This window comes from Coregonus clupeaformis, chromosome 9 (genome assembly GCF_020615455.1).
Source record: "Coregonus clupeaformis isolate EN_2021a chromosome 9, ASM2061545v1, whole genome shotgun sequence".
NCBI lineage: Eukaryota > Metazoa > Chordata > Actinopteri > Salmoniformes > Salmonidae > Coregonus > Coregonus clupeaformis.
The window spans coordinates 34,576,498-34,586,774 of NC_059200.1; positions in this window are offsets into that span (position 1 = coordinate 34,576,498).

Consider the following 10,277-nt stretch of genomic DNA (forward strand, 5'->3'; position numbering starts at 1 on the left):
CCCAGAGTCTCAGGGTGCGCTTGAACGTTGGCATCAGACCCTGAAGTCTATGCTCCGTAAATATTGCTTGGAATCTGAGAAAGATTGGGATGAGGGAGTTCCTCTAGTGTTGTTTGCTGTCCGTGAGACAGTACAGGAATCCCTAGGGTTCAGCCCAGCTGAACTGGTGTTTGGACACACCATGAGAGGACCTATGAAAGTCCTTAAGGATCAGTTTTTGTCACAAGAGTTGTGTGTGTGAAAGAAAATGTGTTGGACTACGTTAGTCGCTTTCGTGAGCGCCTACATGCTGCCTGTGCTCTAGCAAAGGAAGCTCTGTCTTCCTCACAGAAACGGATGAAACGACACTATGACACACAGGCTGTTTCTCGTTCACTGCAGCCAGGTGACCGAGTTCTTGTGTTGTTGCCTGTGCCAGGAGCGTCATTGTCAGCACGTTTCTCTGGTCCTTATGTCATTGAAAAGAAACTAACTGAAACTGACTATGTGATACAGACTCCTGATAGAAAACGCCAATCTCGTGTGTGCCACGTTAACATGTTGAAGACATACCACACCAGACCCGTCACTCAGGTAGACAGTCCAGAGAAACTGGCCGAGTCGGCTGTCTCTGTTGCTGCTACGGCTGTAGTGGGAGGTCATGTTAATGATGTGGACGGAGATGGTTTGGAGTTGCGCAATACTCAGCAGCAGTGTGCTAGATTGCCCAATTCAGAGATGCTTTGTCTCGTGTGTAATGATCTAGGTTTTTTTTTATCCCGGCAGGATGATTTGTGAATTTGGGTGTTGTGATAGTACGTGTGTCGCAAACCATTGTGGTTTGCTCTTTTAAGGGTGGGAGTGTTACGGATACAGGTATCCTGTGTTTTTGTGTGTTTCTCTCCTTCTGCCCTAATCACAGGTGTCCTGTATGTTCCTGATTGGTGGTCGTTGAGGTGTCTGCTGATTGGACCAATCAGTGAACATTCCTGTGCATTGCACCACCTGTTACTCGTTTTGTTCAATCACACATCCCATTGTATAAAAACCAGACTTGTGTTTGTTGTGAGAGAGAGAATATTTCCGTATGCGAGTATGGACACGGTGGTGTCCTGTTTTTGATTACTCACTAAGTTGCTGTTTACTATGATTGGTAATTCTGTTAGACTACTGTTTTGTATGTGAGTAATGGATACTGTGATGTCCTTTGTTTAGAGTACTCACTAATTTGCTGGTTACTCTGTTTGGTAACTATTGTGTGTTTCTGGGAAAAGGGGAGTTTGAGCTAGCTGCCCTTGGGCATACATTTCCCGTAGAAAGAACTGTCTATAAACACTAGTTAGACCTGAGCGGACCACCCACTGTATTTTTGTATGGTAGCAGTAGCCTAGCGGTTCTTGAGGCAGGCAAGATCAGCTTAGGGGGTTTTACACTATTGTTTCATTTCTTGGGTCCTGCTCAGCCCTTTTTCCCAATCCTTTACCGTGTGTTCAGAAATAAACCATTTGTGTTTGACGGTAGTTCATGGTAGTTGTGTCATATTTGTTCTCACTGTTCCATGCCACACTTATAATTTACATGCATTATGTTACGGGTCTCATGTCCATCACCCTAGACGTTCAAAGCCACGGGGTTCGTAACAGTTTGTCTATGGAGATTGAATGAATGTGTGCTCGATTTGTATAAACCTGTCAGCAACAGATGTAGCTGAAATAGCCAAATCCACTAATTTGAAGGGGTGTCCATATACTTTTGGCCATGTAGTGTACCTCTCCTTCTACAGGTAACTGCCAAAATAAAGGAAACACTTGAGTAAATTAGGGATACAAAGTATATTGAAAGCATGATGTGCTTCCACACAGGAAGTTCCAGAAAGCTTTTCTGGTGGCTTGTGGTATCCCGGCGCCCTATTAAGACGTTTTATGTTGGTGTTTCCTTTATTTTGGCAGTTACTCTGTAGCAGCAGGCTACATGTAGAATGGAACAGCTGGATAGGGATAACATTGCAGATAAAGTTCGCCATGACAACATTTAATGTGTACAACATCTAAAGACCTGCATCACTATACTGAGAGCTTTGCCATTTCTAAAAGGATATATTTGTGTGTTTTTGGAGCCTTTGTTCATGTTTTTTATGGGCCCCCCATTACGAAAAAAGATTCCAGTCCGAGTGCAGTATAACTGCAGTATGGTGCAATTACTGCATCCAAAATACCACAGTCGACTGCAGTTACTGCACTTTTACTGCAGTTTTAAAACTGCAATCCTTTTTTGTAAGGGCCTATACTACACAATGATGATGAGGATGTGATTTGCTGTTTGGGGTAAGTTTCTCAAAAACATGTGAAATCACTAAAAAAGGTGTATGGACCCATCTATAACATGCCATTTACTGTATCAGCTAAAAGTTTGGACACCTACTCATTCAACGGTTTCTTTATTTGTACTATTTTCTACATTGTAGAATAATAGTGAAGACATCAAAACTATGAAATAAAATAAATAAAAAAATATGCCATTTAGCAGACGCTTTTATCCAAAGCGACTTACAGTCATGCGTGCATACATTTTTTTTGTGTATGGGTGGTCCCGGGGATCGAACCCACTACCTTGGCGTTACAAGCGCCGTGCTCTACCAGCTGAGCTACAGAGGATGTGTATAACACATGCATTGCAAAAGCATTGCAAAAGTATTCATCTCCCTTGGTGTTTTTCCTATTTTTTTGCATTACAACCTGTAATTTAAATTGATTTTTATTTGGATTTCATGTAATGGACATACACAAAATAGTCCAAATTGGTGAAGTGGAATGAAAAAAATTCAAATAAATAAATAACTGAAAAGTGGTGCGTGCATATGTATTCACCCCCTTTGCTATGAAGCCCCTAAATAAGATCTAGTGCAACCAATTACCTTCAGAAGTCACATAATTAGTTAAATAATGTCCACCTGTGTGCAATCTAAGTGTCACATGATCTGTCACATGATCTCAGTATATATACACCTGTTCTGAAAGGCCCCAGAGTATGCAACACCACTAAGCAAGGGGCACCACCAAGCAAGCGGCACCATGAAGACCAAGGAGCTCTCCAAACAGGTCAGGGACAAAGTTGTGGAGAAGTACAGATCAAGGTTGGGTTATAAAAAAATATCCAAAACTTTGAACATCCCACGGAGCACCATTAAATCCATTATTCAAAAATTGAAAGAATATGGCACCACAACAAACCTGCCCAAGAGAGGGCCGCCCACCAAAACTCACGGACCAGGCAAGGAGGGCATTAGTCAGAGAGACAAAAATAAACCAAAGATAACCCTGAAGGAGCTGCAAAGCTCCACAGCGGAGATTGGAGTATCTGTCCATAGGACCACCTTAAGCCGTACACTCCACAGAGCTGGGCTTTACAGAAGAGTGGCCAGAAAAAAGACATTGCTTATTTTTTTCTTTAAGCAAACACGTTTGGTGTTCACCAAAAGGCATGTGGGAGACTCCCCAAACATATGGAAGAAGGTACTCTGGTCAGATGAGACTAAAATTGAGCTTTTTGGCCATCAAGGAAAACGCTATGTCTGGCGCAAACCCAACACCTCTAATCACCCCGACAACACCATCCATCATGCTGTGGGGATGTTTTTCACCAGCAGGGACTGGGAAACTGGTCAGAATTGATGGAATAATGGATGGCACTAAATACAGGGAAATTCTTGAGGGAAACCTGTTTCAGTCTTCCAGAGATTTGAGACTGGGACGGAGGTTCACCTTCCAGCAGGACAATGACCCTAAGCATACTGCTAAAGCAACACTTGAGTGGTTTAAGGGGAAACATTTAAATGTCTTGGAATGGCATAGTCAAAGCCCAGACCTCAATCCAATTGAGAATCTGTGGTATGACTTAAAGATTGCTGTACACTAGCGGAATCCATCCAACTTGAAGAGCTGGAGCAATTTTGCCTTGAAGAATGGGCAAAAATCCCAGTGGCTAGATGTGCCAAGCTTATAGAGACATACCCCAAGAGACTTGCAGCTGTAATTGCTGCAAAAGGTGGCTCTACAAAGTATTGACTTTGGGGGGTTGAATAGTTCTGCACGCTCAAGTTCTTTTTTTTGGTCTTATTTATTGTTTGTTTCACAAAAAATATTTTGCATCTTCAAAGTGGTAGGCATGTTGTGTAAATCAAATGATACAAACCCCCCCAAAATCAGGTTGTAAGGCAACAAAAAAGGAAAAATGCCAAGGGGGGTGAATATCTTCGCAAGCCACTGTATGGAATCATGTAGTAACCAAAAAAGTGTTAAACAAATCCAAATACATTTTATATTCTTCAAAGTAGCCATCCTTTGCCTTGATGACAGCTTTGCACACTCTTGGCATTCTCCTAACCAGCTTCATGAGGAATGCTTTTCCAACAGTCTTGAAGGAGTTCCCACATATGCTGACTACTTGTTGGCTGCTTTTCTTTCACTCTGCGGTCCAACTTATCCCAAAATATCTCAGTTGGGTTGAGGTCGGGTGATTGTGGAGGCCAGGTCATCTGATGCAGCACTCCATCACTCTCCTTCTTGGTCAAGTAGCCCTTACATAGCCTGGAGGTGTGTTTTGGGTCATTGTCCTGTTGAAAAACAAATGATAGTCCCACTAAGCGCAAACCAGATGGGATGGTATCGCTGCAGAATGATGTGGTAGCCATGCTGGTTAAGTGTGCCTTGAATTCTAAATAAATCACAGACAGTGTCACCAGCAAAGCACCATCACACCTCCTCCTCCATGCTTCACGGTCGGAACCACACATGCGGAGATCATCCGTTCACCTACTCTGCGTCTCACAAAGACACAGCGGTTGGAACCAAAAATCTCAAATTTGGACTCATCAGAACAAAGGACAGATTTCCACCGGTCTAATGTCCATTGCTTGTGTTTCTTGGCCCAAGCAAGTCTCTTCTTATTATTGGTGTCCTTTAGTAGTGGTTTCTTTGTAGCAATTCGATCATGAAGGCCTGATTCACGCAGTCTCCTCTGAAAAGTTGATGTTGAGCTATGTCTGTTACTTGAACTCTGTGAAGCATTTATTTGGGCTGCAATTTCTGAGGCTGGTAACTCTAATGAACGTATCCTCTGCAGCAGAGGTAACTCTGGGTCTTCCATTCCTGTGGCAGTCCTCATGAGAGCCAGTTTCATCATAGCGCTTGATGGTTTTTGCTACTGCACTTGAAGAAACTTTCAAAGTTCTTGACATTTTACGGATTGACTGACCTTCATGTCTTAAAGTAATGATGGACTGTCATCTTTCTTTGCTTATTTGAGCTGTTCTTGCCATAATATGGACTTGGTCTTTTACCAAATAGGGCTATCTTCTGCATACCACCCCTACCTTGTCACAACACAACTGATTGGCTCAAATGCATTAAGATGGAAAGAAATTCCACAAATTAACTTCTAAGAAGGCACACCTGTTAATTGAAATGCATTCAAGGTGACTACCTCATGAAGCTGGTTGAGAGAATGCCCGTGTAGCTCAGTTGGTAGAGCATGGCGTTTGCAACGGCAGGGTTGTAGGTTTGATTCCCACGGGGGGCCAGTATGAAAAAGAAAATGTATGCACTCACTAACTGTAAGTCGCTCTGGATAAGAGCGTCTGCTAAAATGACTAAAATGTGTGTGTGTGCAAAGCTGTCACCAAGGCAAAGGGTGGCTACTTTTTAAAGAATCTCAAATATAAAATATATTTTGATTTGTTTAACACTTTTTTGGTTACTACATGATTCCATATGTGTTATTCCATAGTGTTGATGTCTTCGCTATTATTCTACAATGTAGAAAATAGTACAAATAAAGAAAAACCCTGGAATGAGTAGGTGTGTCCGAACTTTTTACTGGTACTGTACATCAAGAAAAAAAGATTTGGTTGTAAAAAAAAAAAAAACGTATCCTTTAACAATTGAAAATAAATTAAACATGTAAAGCAATGAAAATATATTGATGAATAAAAAAGCAATACAAAATAAAGTGGATAAACAATATAGCTGCCAGATTTCAATATTTTTCAGACTCCAGAAATAAACATGTCTAATTCTTTCACTCATTAAATCCATAATTCACCCCTCTGTTACTTGGTACTTGTCCATGGGACTGGCTGACATTCAATCACTCACCCATTCTCACTCTTTCCCTAACTCATTCCCTCCCTCACTCACAAACTCCCTCTCTCACTCACTCACCAGGGGTGGAAAGAATACTTAAATATCTTACTTAAGTAGTACTGTTACTTTAATGAATTTTTACTGAAGTACTGTTTAAGTAAAATTACTAACTTTAAAAAATACTCAAAGTAACGAGTAGTTGTGGCTCGTGCTAACTCGTATTAGCTGTGAAGTCATCAGTCACTCTTAAAGGGAAAGGCTTTCTTACAGGTGAATAAAACAGAAATGTGTATATATACTGAAAAATATATAAATGCCACATGCAACATTTTCAAAGATTTTACTGAGTTACAGTTCATATAAGGAAATCAGTCAATTGAAATAAATTCATTAGGCCCTAATCTATGGATTTCACATGACTGGGCAGGGGCGCAGCCATGGGTATAGGCCCACCCACTTGGGAGCGGGCCACCCAATCAGAATGGCTTTTTACCCACAAAAGGGCTTTATTACAGACAGAAATACTCCTCAATGTCATCAGCTGTCCGGGTGGCTGGTCTCAGACGATGTGATGTGGTCTGCGATTGTGAGGCCGGTTGGACGTCCTGACAAATTCTCTAAAACAACGTTATGGTAGAGAAATTAATATTCAATTCTCTGGCCACAGCTCTGGTGGACATTCCTGCAGTCAGCATGCCAATTTCATGCTCCCTCAAAACTTGAGACATCTGTGGCATTGTGTAGTGTGACAAAACTGCATATTTTAGAGTGGCCTTTTATTGTCCCCAGCACAATGCTCATGCTGGAAAGGTTAATCAGCTTCTTGATATGCCACACCTGTCAGGTGGATGGATTATCTTGGCAAAGGAGAAATGCTCACTAACAGGGATGTAAACAAATGTGTGCACACAATTTGAAATAAATACTTTGTTTCTGTACAGTCTTGGTAAAATGTTTTGAGAATGACACAAATACTAATTTTCACAAAGTCTGCTGCCTCAGTTTTGATGTTAGCAATTTGTATATACTCCAGAATGTCATGAAGAGTGATCAGATGAATTGCAATTAATTGCAAAGTCCCTCTTTGCCATGAAAATGAACTTAATCCCCCAAAAACATTTCCACTGCATTTCAGCTCTGCCACAAAAGGACCAGCTGCCATCATGTCAGTGATTCTCTTGTTAACACAGGTGAGAGTGTTGACGAAGACAAGGCTGGAGATCACTCTGTTATGCTGATTGAGTTAGAATAACAGACTGGAAGCTTTAAAAGGAGGGTGGGTGCTTGAAATCATTGTTCTTCCTCTGTTAACCATGGTTACCTGCAAGGAAACATGTGCCGTTGTCATTGCTTTGCACTAAAAGGGCTTCACAGGCAAAGATATTGCTGCTAGTAAGATTGCATCTAAATCAACCATTTATCAGATCATCAAGAACTTCAAGGAGAGAGGTTCAGTTGTTGTGAAGAAGGCGTCAGGGCGCCCAAGAAAGTCCAGCAAGTGCCAGGACCGTCTCCTAAAGTTGATTCAGCTGCAGGATCGGGGCACCACCAGTGCAGAGCTTGCTCAGGAATGGCAGCAGGCAGGTGTGAGTGCATCTGCACGCACAGTGAGGCGAAGACTTTTGGAGGATGGCCTGGTGTCAAGAAGGGCAGCAAAGAAGCCACTTCTCTCCAGGAAAAACATCAGGGACAGACTGATATTCTGCAAAAGGTACAGGGATTGGACTGCTGAGGACTGGGGTAAAGTCATTTTCTCTGATGAATCCCCTTCCCGATTGTTTGGGGCATCCGGAAAACACCTTTCTCCGGAGAAGACAAGGTGAGTGCTACCATCAGTCCTGTGTCATGCCAACAGTAAAGCATCCTGAGACCATTCATGTGTGGGGTTGCTTCTCAGCCAAGGGAGTGGGCGCACTCACAATTTTGCCTAAGAACACAGCCATGAATAAAGAATGGTACCAACACATCCTCCAAGAGCAACTTCTCCCAACCATCCAAGAACAGTTTGGTGACGACCAATGCCTTTTCCAGCATGATGGAGCACCTTGCCATAAGGCAAAAGTGATAACTAAGTGGCTCTGGGAACAAAACATCGAAATTGTGGGTCCATCGCCAGGAAACTCCCCAGACATTAATCCCATTGAGAACTTGTGGTCGATCCTCAAGAGGCGGGTGGACAAACAAAACCCACAAATTCTGACAAACTCCAAGCATTGATTATGCAAGAATAGCTGCCATTAATCAGTATGTGGCCCAGAAGTTAATTGACAGCATGCCAGTGCGGATTGCAGAGGTCTGGAAAAAGAAGGGTCCACCCTGCAAAGATTGACTCTTTGCATAAACTTAATGTAATTGTCAATAAAAGCCTTTGACACTTATGGAATGCTTGTAATTATACTTCAGTATACCATAGTAACATCTGACAAAAATATCTCATAACACTGAAGCAGCGAACTTTGTGAAGACCAATACTTGTGTCATTCTCAAAACTTTTGACCACGACTGTACATATGGAACATTTCCGGGATCTTTTATTTCAGCTCATGAAACATGGGACCAACACTTTACATGTTGCGTTTTATATTTTTGTTCAGTATGGTTACTTTACACCTCTGCCATCATCACATTTTTAGGTCTGCGAACTGAGTGAGGCGTTTGGTTTATATATTATAGCATCCAGAGGGACAGGGCCACGAACTCGGGTTGCTTGCGTGAAAGGCAACCATGCTTCGCATCGCGGCAATAGGGTTAAGTGCAAAGTGGCTCATTAGCAAGGATCGCTACAATATAATTATGCTGCATTGAAGGTTTGATGAAATATTAGCAGGGTTCATAGACATGATTACAGTTAATAACTTGTAAGTACAGTTATTTTAAAGTAACATTCCGTCTCAGGTTATAATAGATCATTTCAATATAAGTAACGCAGAAATTACTACTTCTTTAGTGACACTTTCACACTCACTTTGGAAGGTATATCTGAAATCGGTAGACAGTCCCTAAAAAATACATTTACATTACAGAGCAGCACACAAGTATTAAATCCAGATTTTCGATGCTACTCCACCTCCCCAAATCAAAATCAAGCATGGATGCCAATGTGTTCCTCCAGGCAGTGTTAGGTTTCCTTCATCTTGGAAGTGCCTTTGGCTATAGGATTGTTAGGTGCTGTTCATTGATTTTCTGCCACTCCTTGATGCGTGGCTGTTTGGTTTGTCACTGTGGTTTTTGCTCTACTTCTATATACACTTGCCTGTTGGGCTCCTGCTTGTCTGTCTGTGGCGTTTGTGCTGATTTGAATGATTGTCTGCAGCAAACCTGTCTGCTGCAACTTTGCATGGTTTCTTGGAATGGCTATGATCATAATGCTTAACACTTAACCCATATTGTCTACCCTAAGTAGGGGCTAGTCGTTTCTGGAAAGGGCCGGCCCTTTAATATGGCAGTTGTCTGCTCTTATCTCTCTGAAGAGATGTAGTGTGTTTTGCTATTACTTGGAATTGCCTTTGGCGTATCTGCCTGTGTGCTGCCTTGAAGCTCTGGAATGTTGTACGCTAAGATGATGTGAATGTCAGCTGCAAGAAATTAAAAACATACCCACCATTGCAATGAGTTGTCATAAATATGTTCTATGCCCATCCCCAAGATCAGCTGTACGTAGTACATCCTGAAGCAAGGCCACCGGAGTGAAGTAAAAGTAGTCAGAAATATAAAATATTAAAGTAAAGTACAGATACCCCAAAAAACTACTTAAGCAGTACTTTAAAGTATTTTTACTGAAGTACTTTACACCACTGGAAAGCATAATAAAATCTTGTATGTAGCCTATTCCAGTTTTCCTGCACTCTTAAATCTGGTTGTCACTAGTAACAGCCACAAAAGTCAAAACTGTCTATATCTTAAAAATGTATGAAAACAAACATTAGCATATGGAATTGTTTTAAGGTCATACCAAGGATCAAGGAAGTTTGTTTTGAAGTGTCTGTCCTATATCTGAGAGACACCATATAAGAAAGATCAGGAAACTTAAGCAAAAAATGTTTTACCCCTTTTTTGTGGCACTAAACTACTTCCATATATACAGTGCCTTCTGAAAGTATTCAGATATTTCCATTTACATCATTTAGCAGACGCTCTTCTCCAGAGCGACCCCTTGAC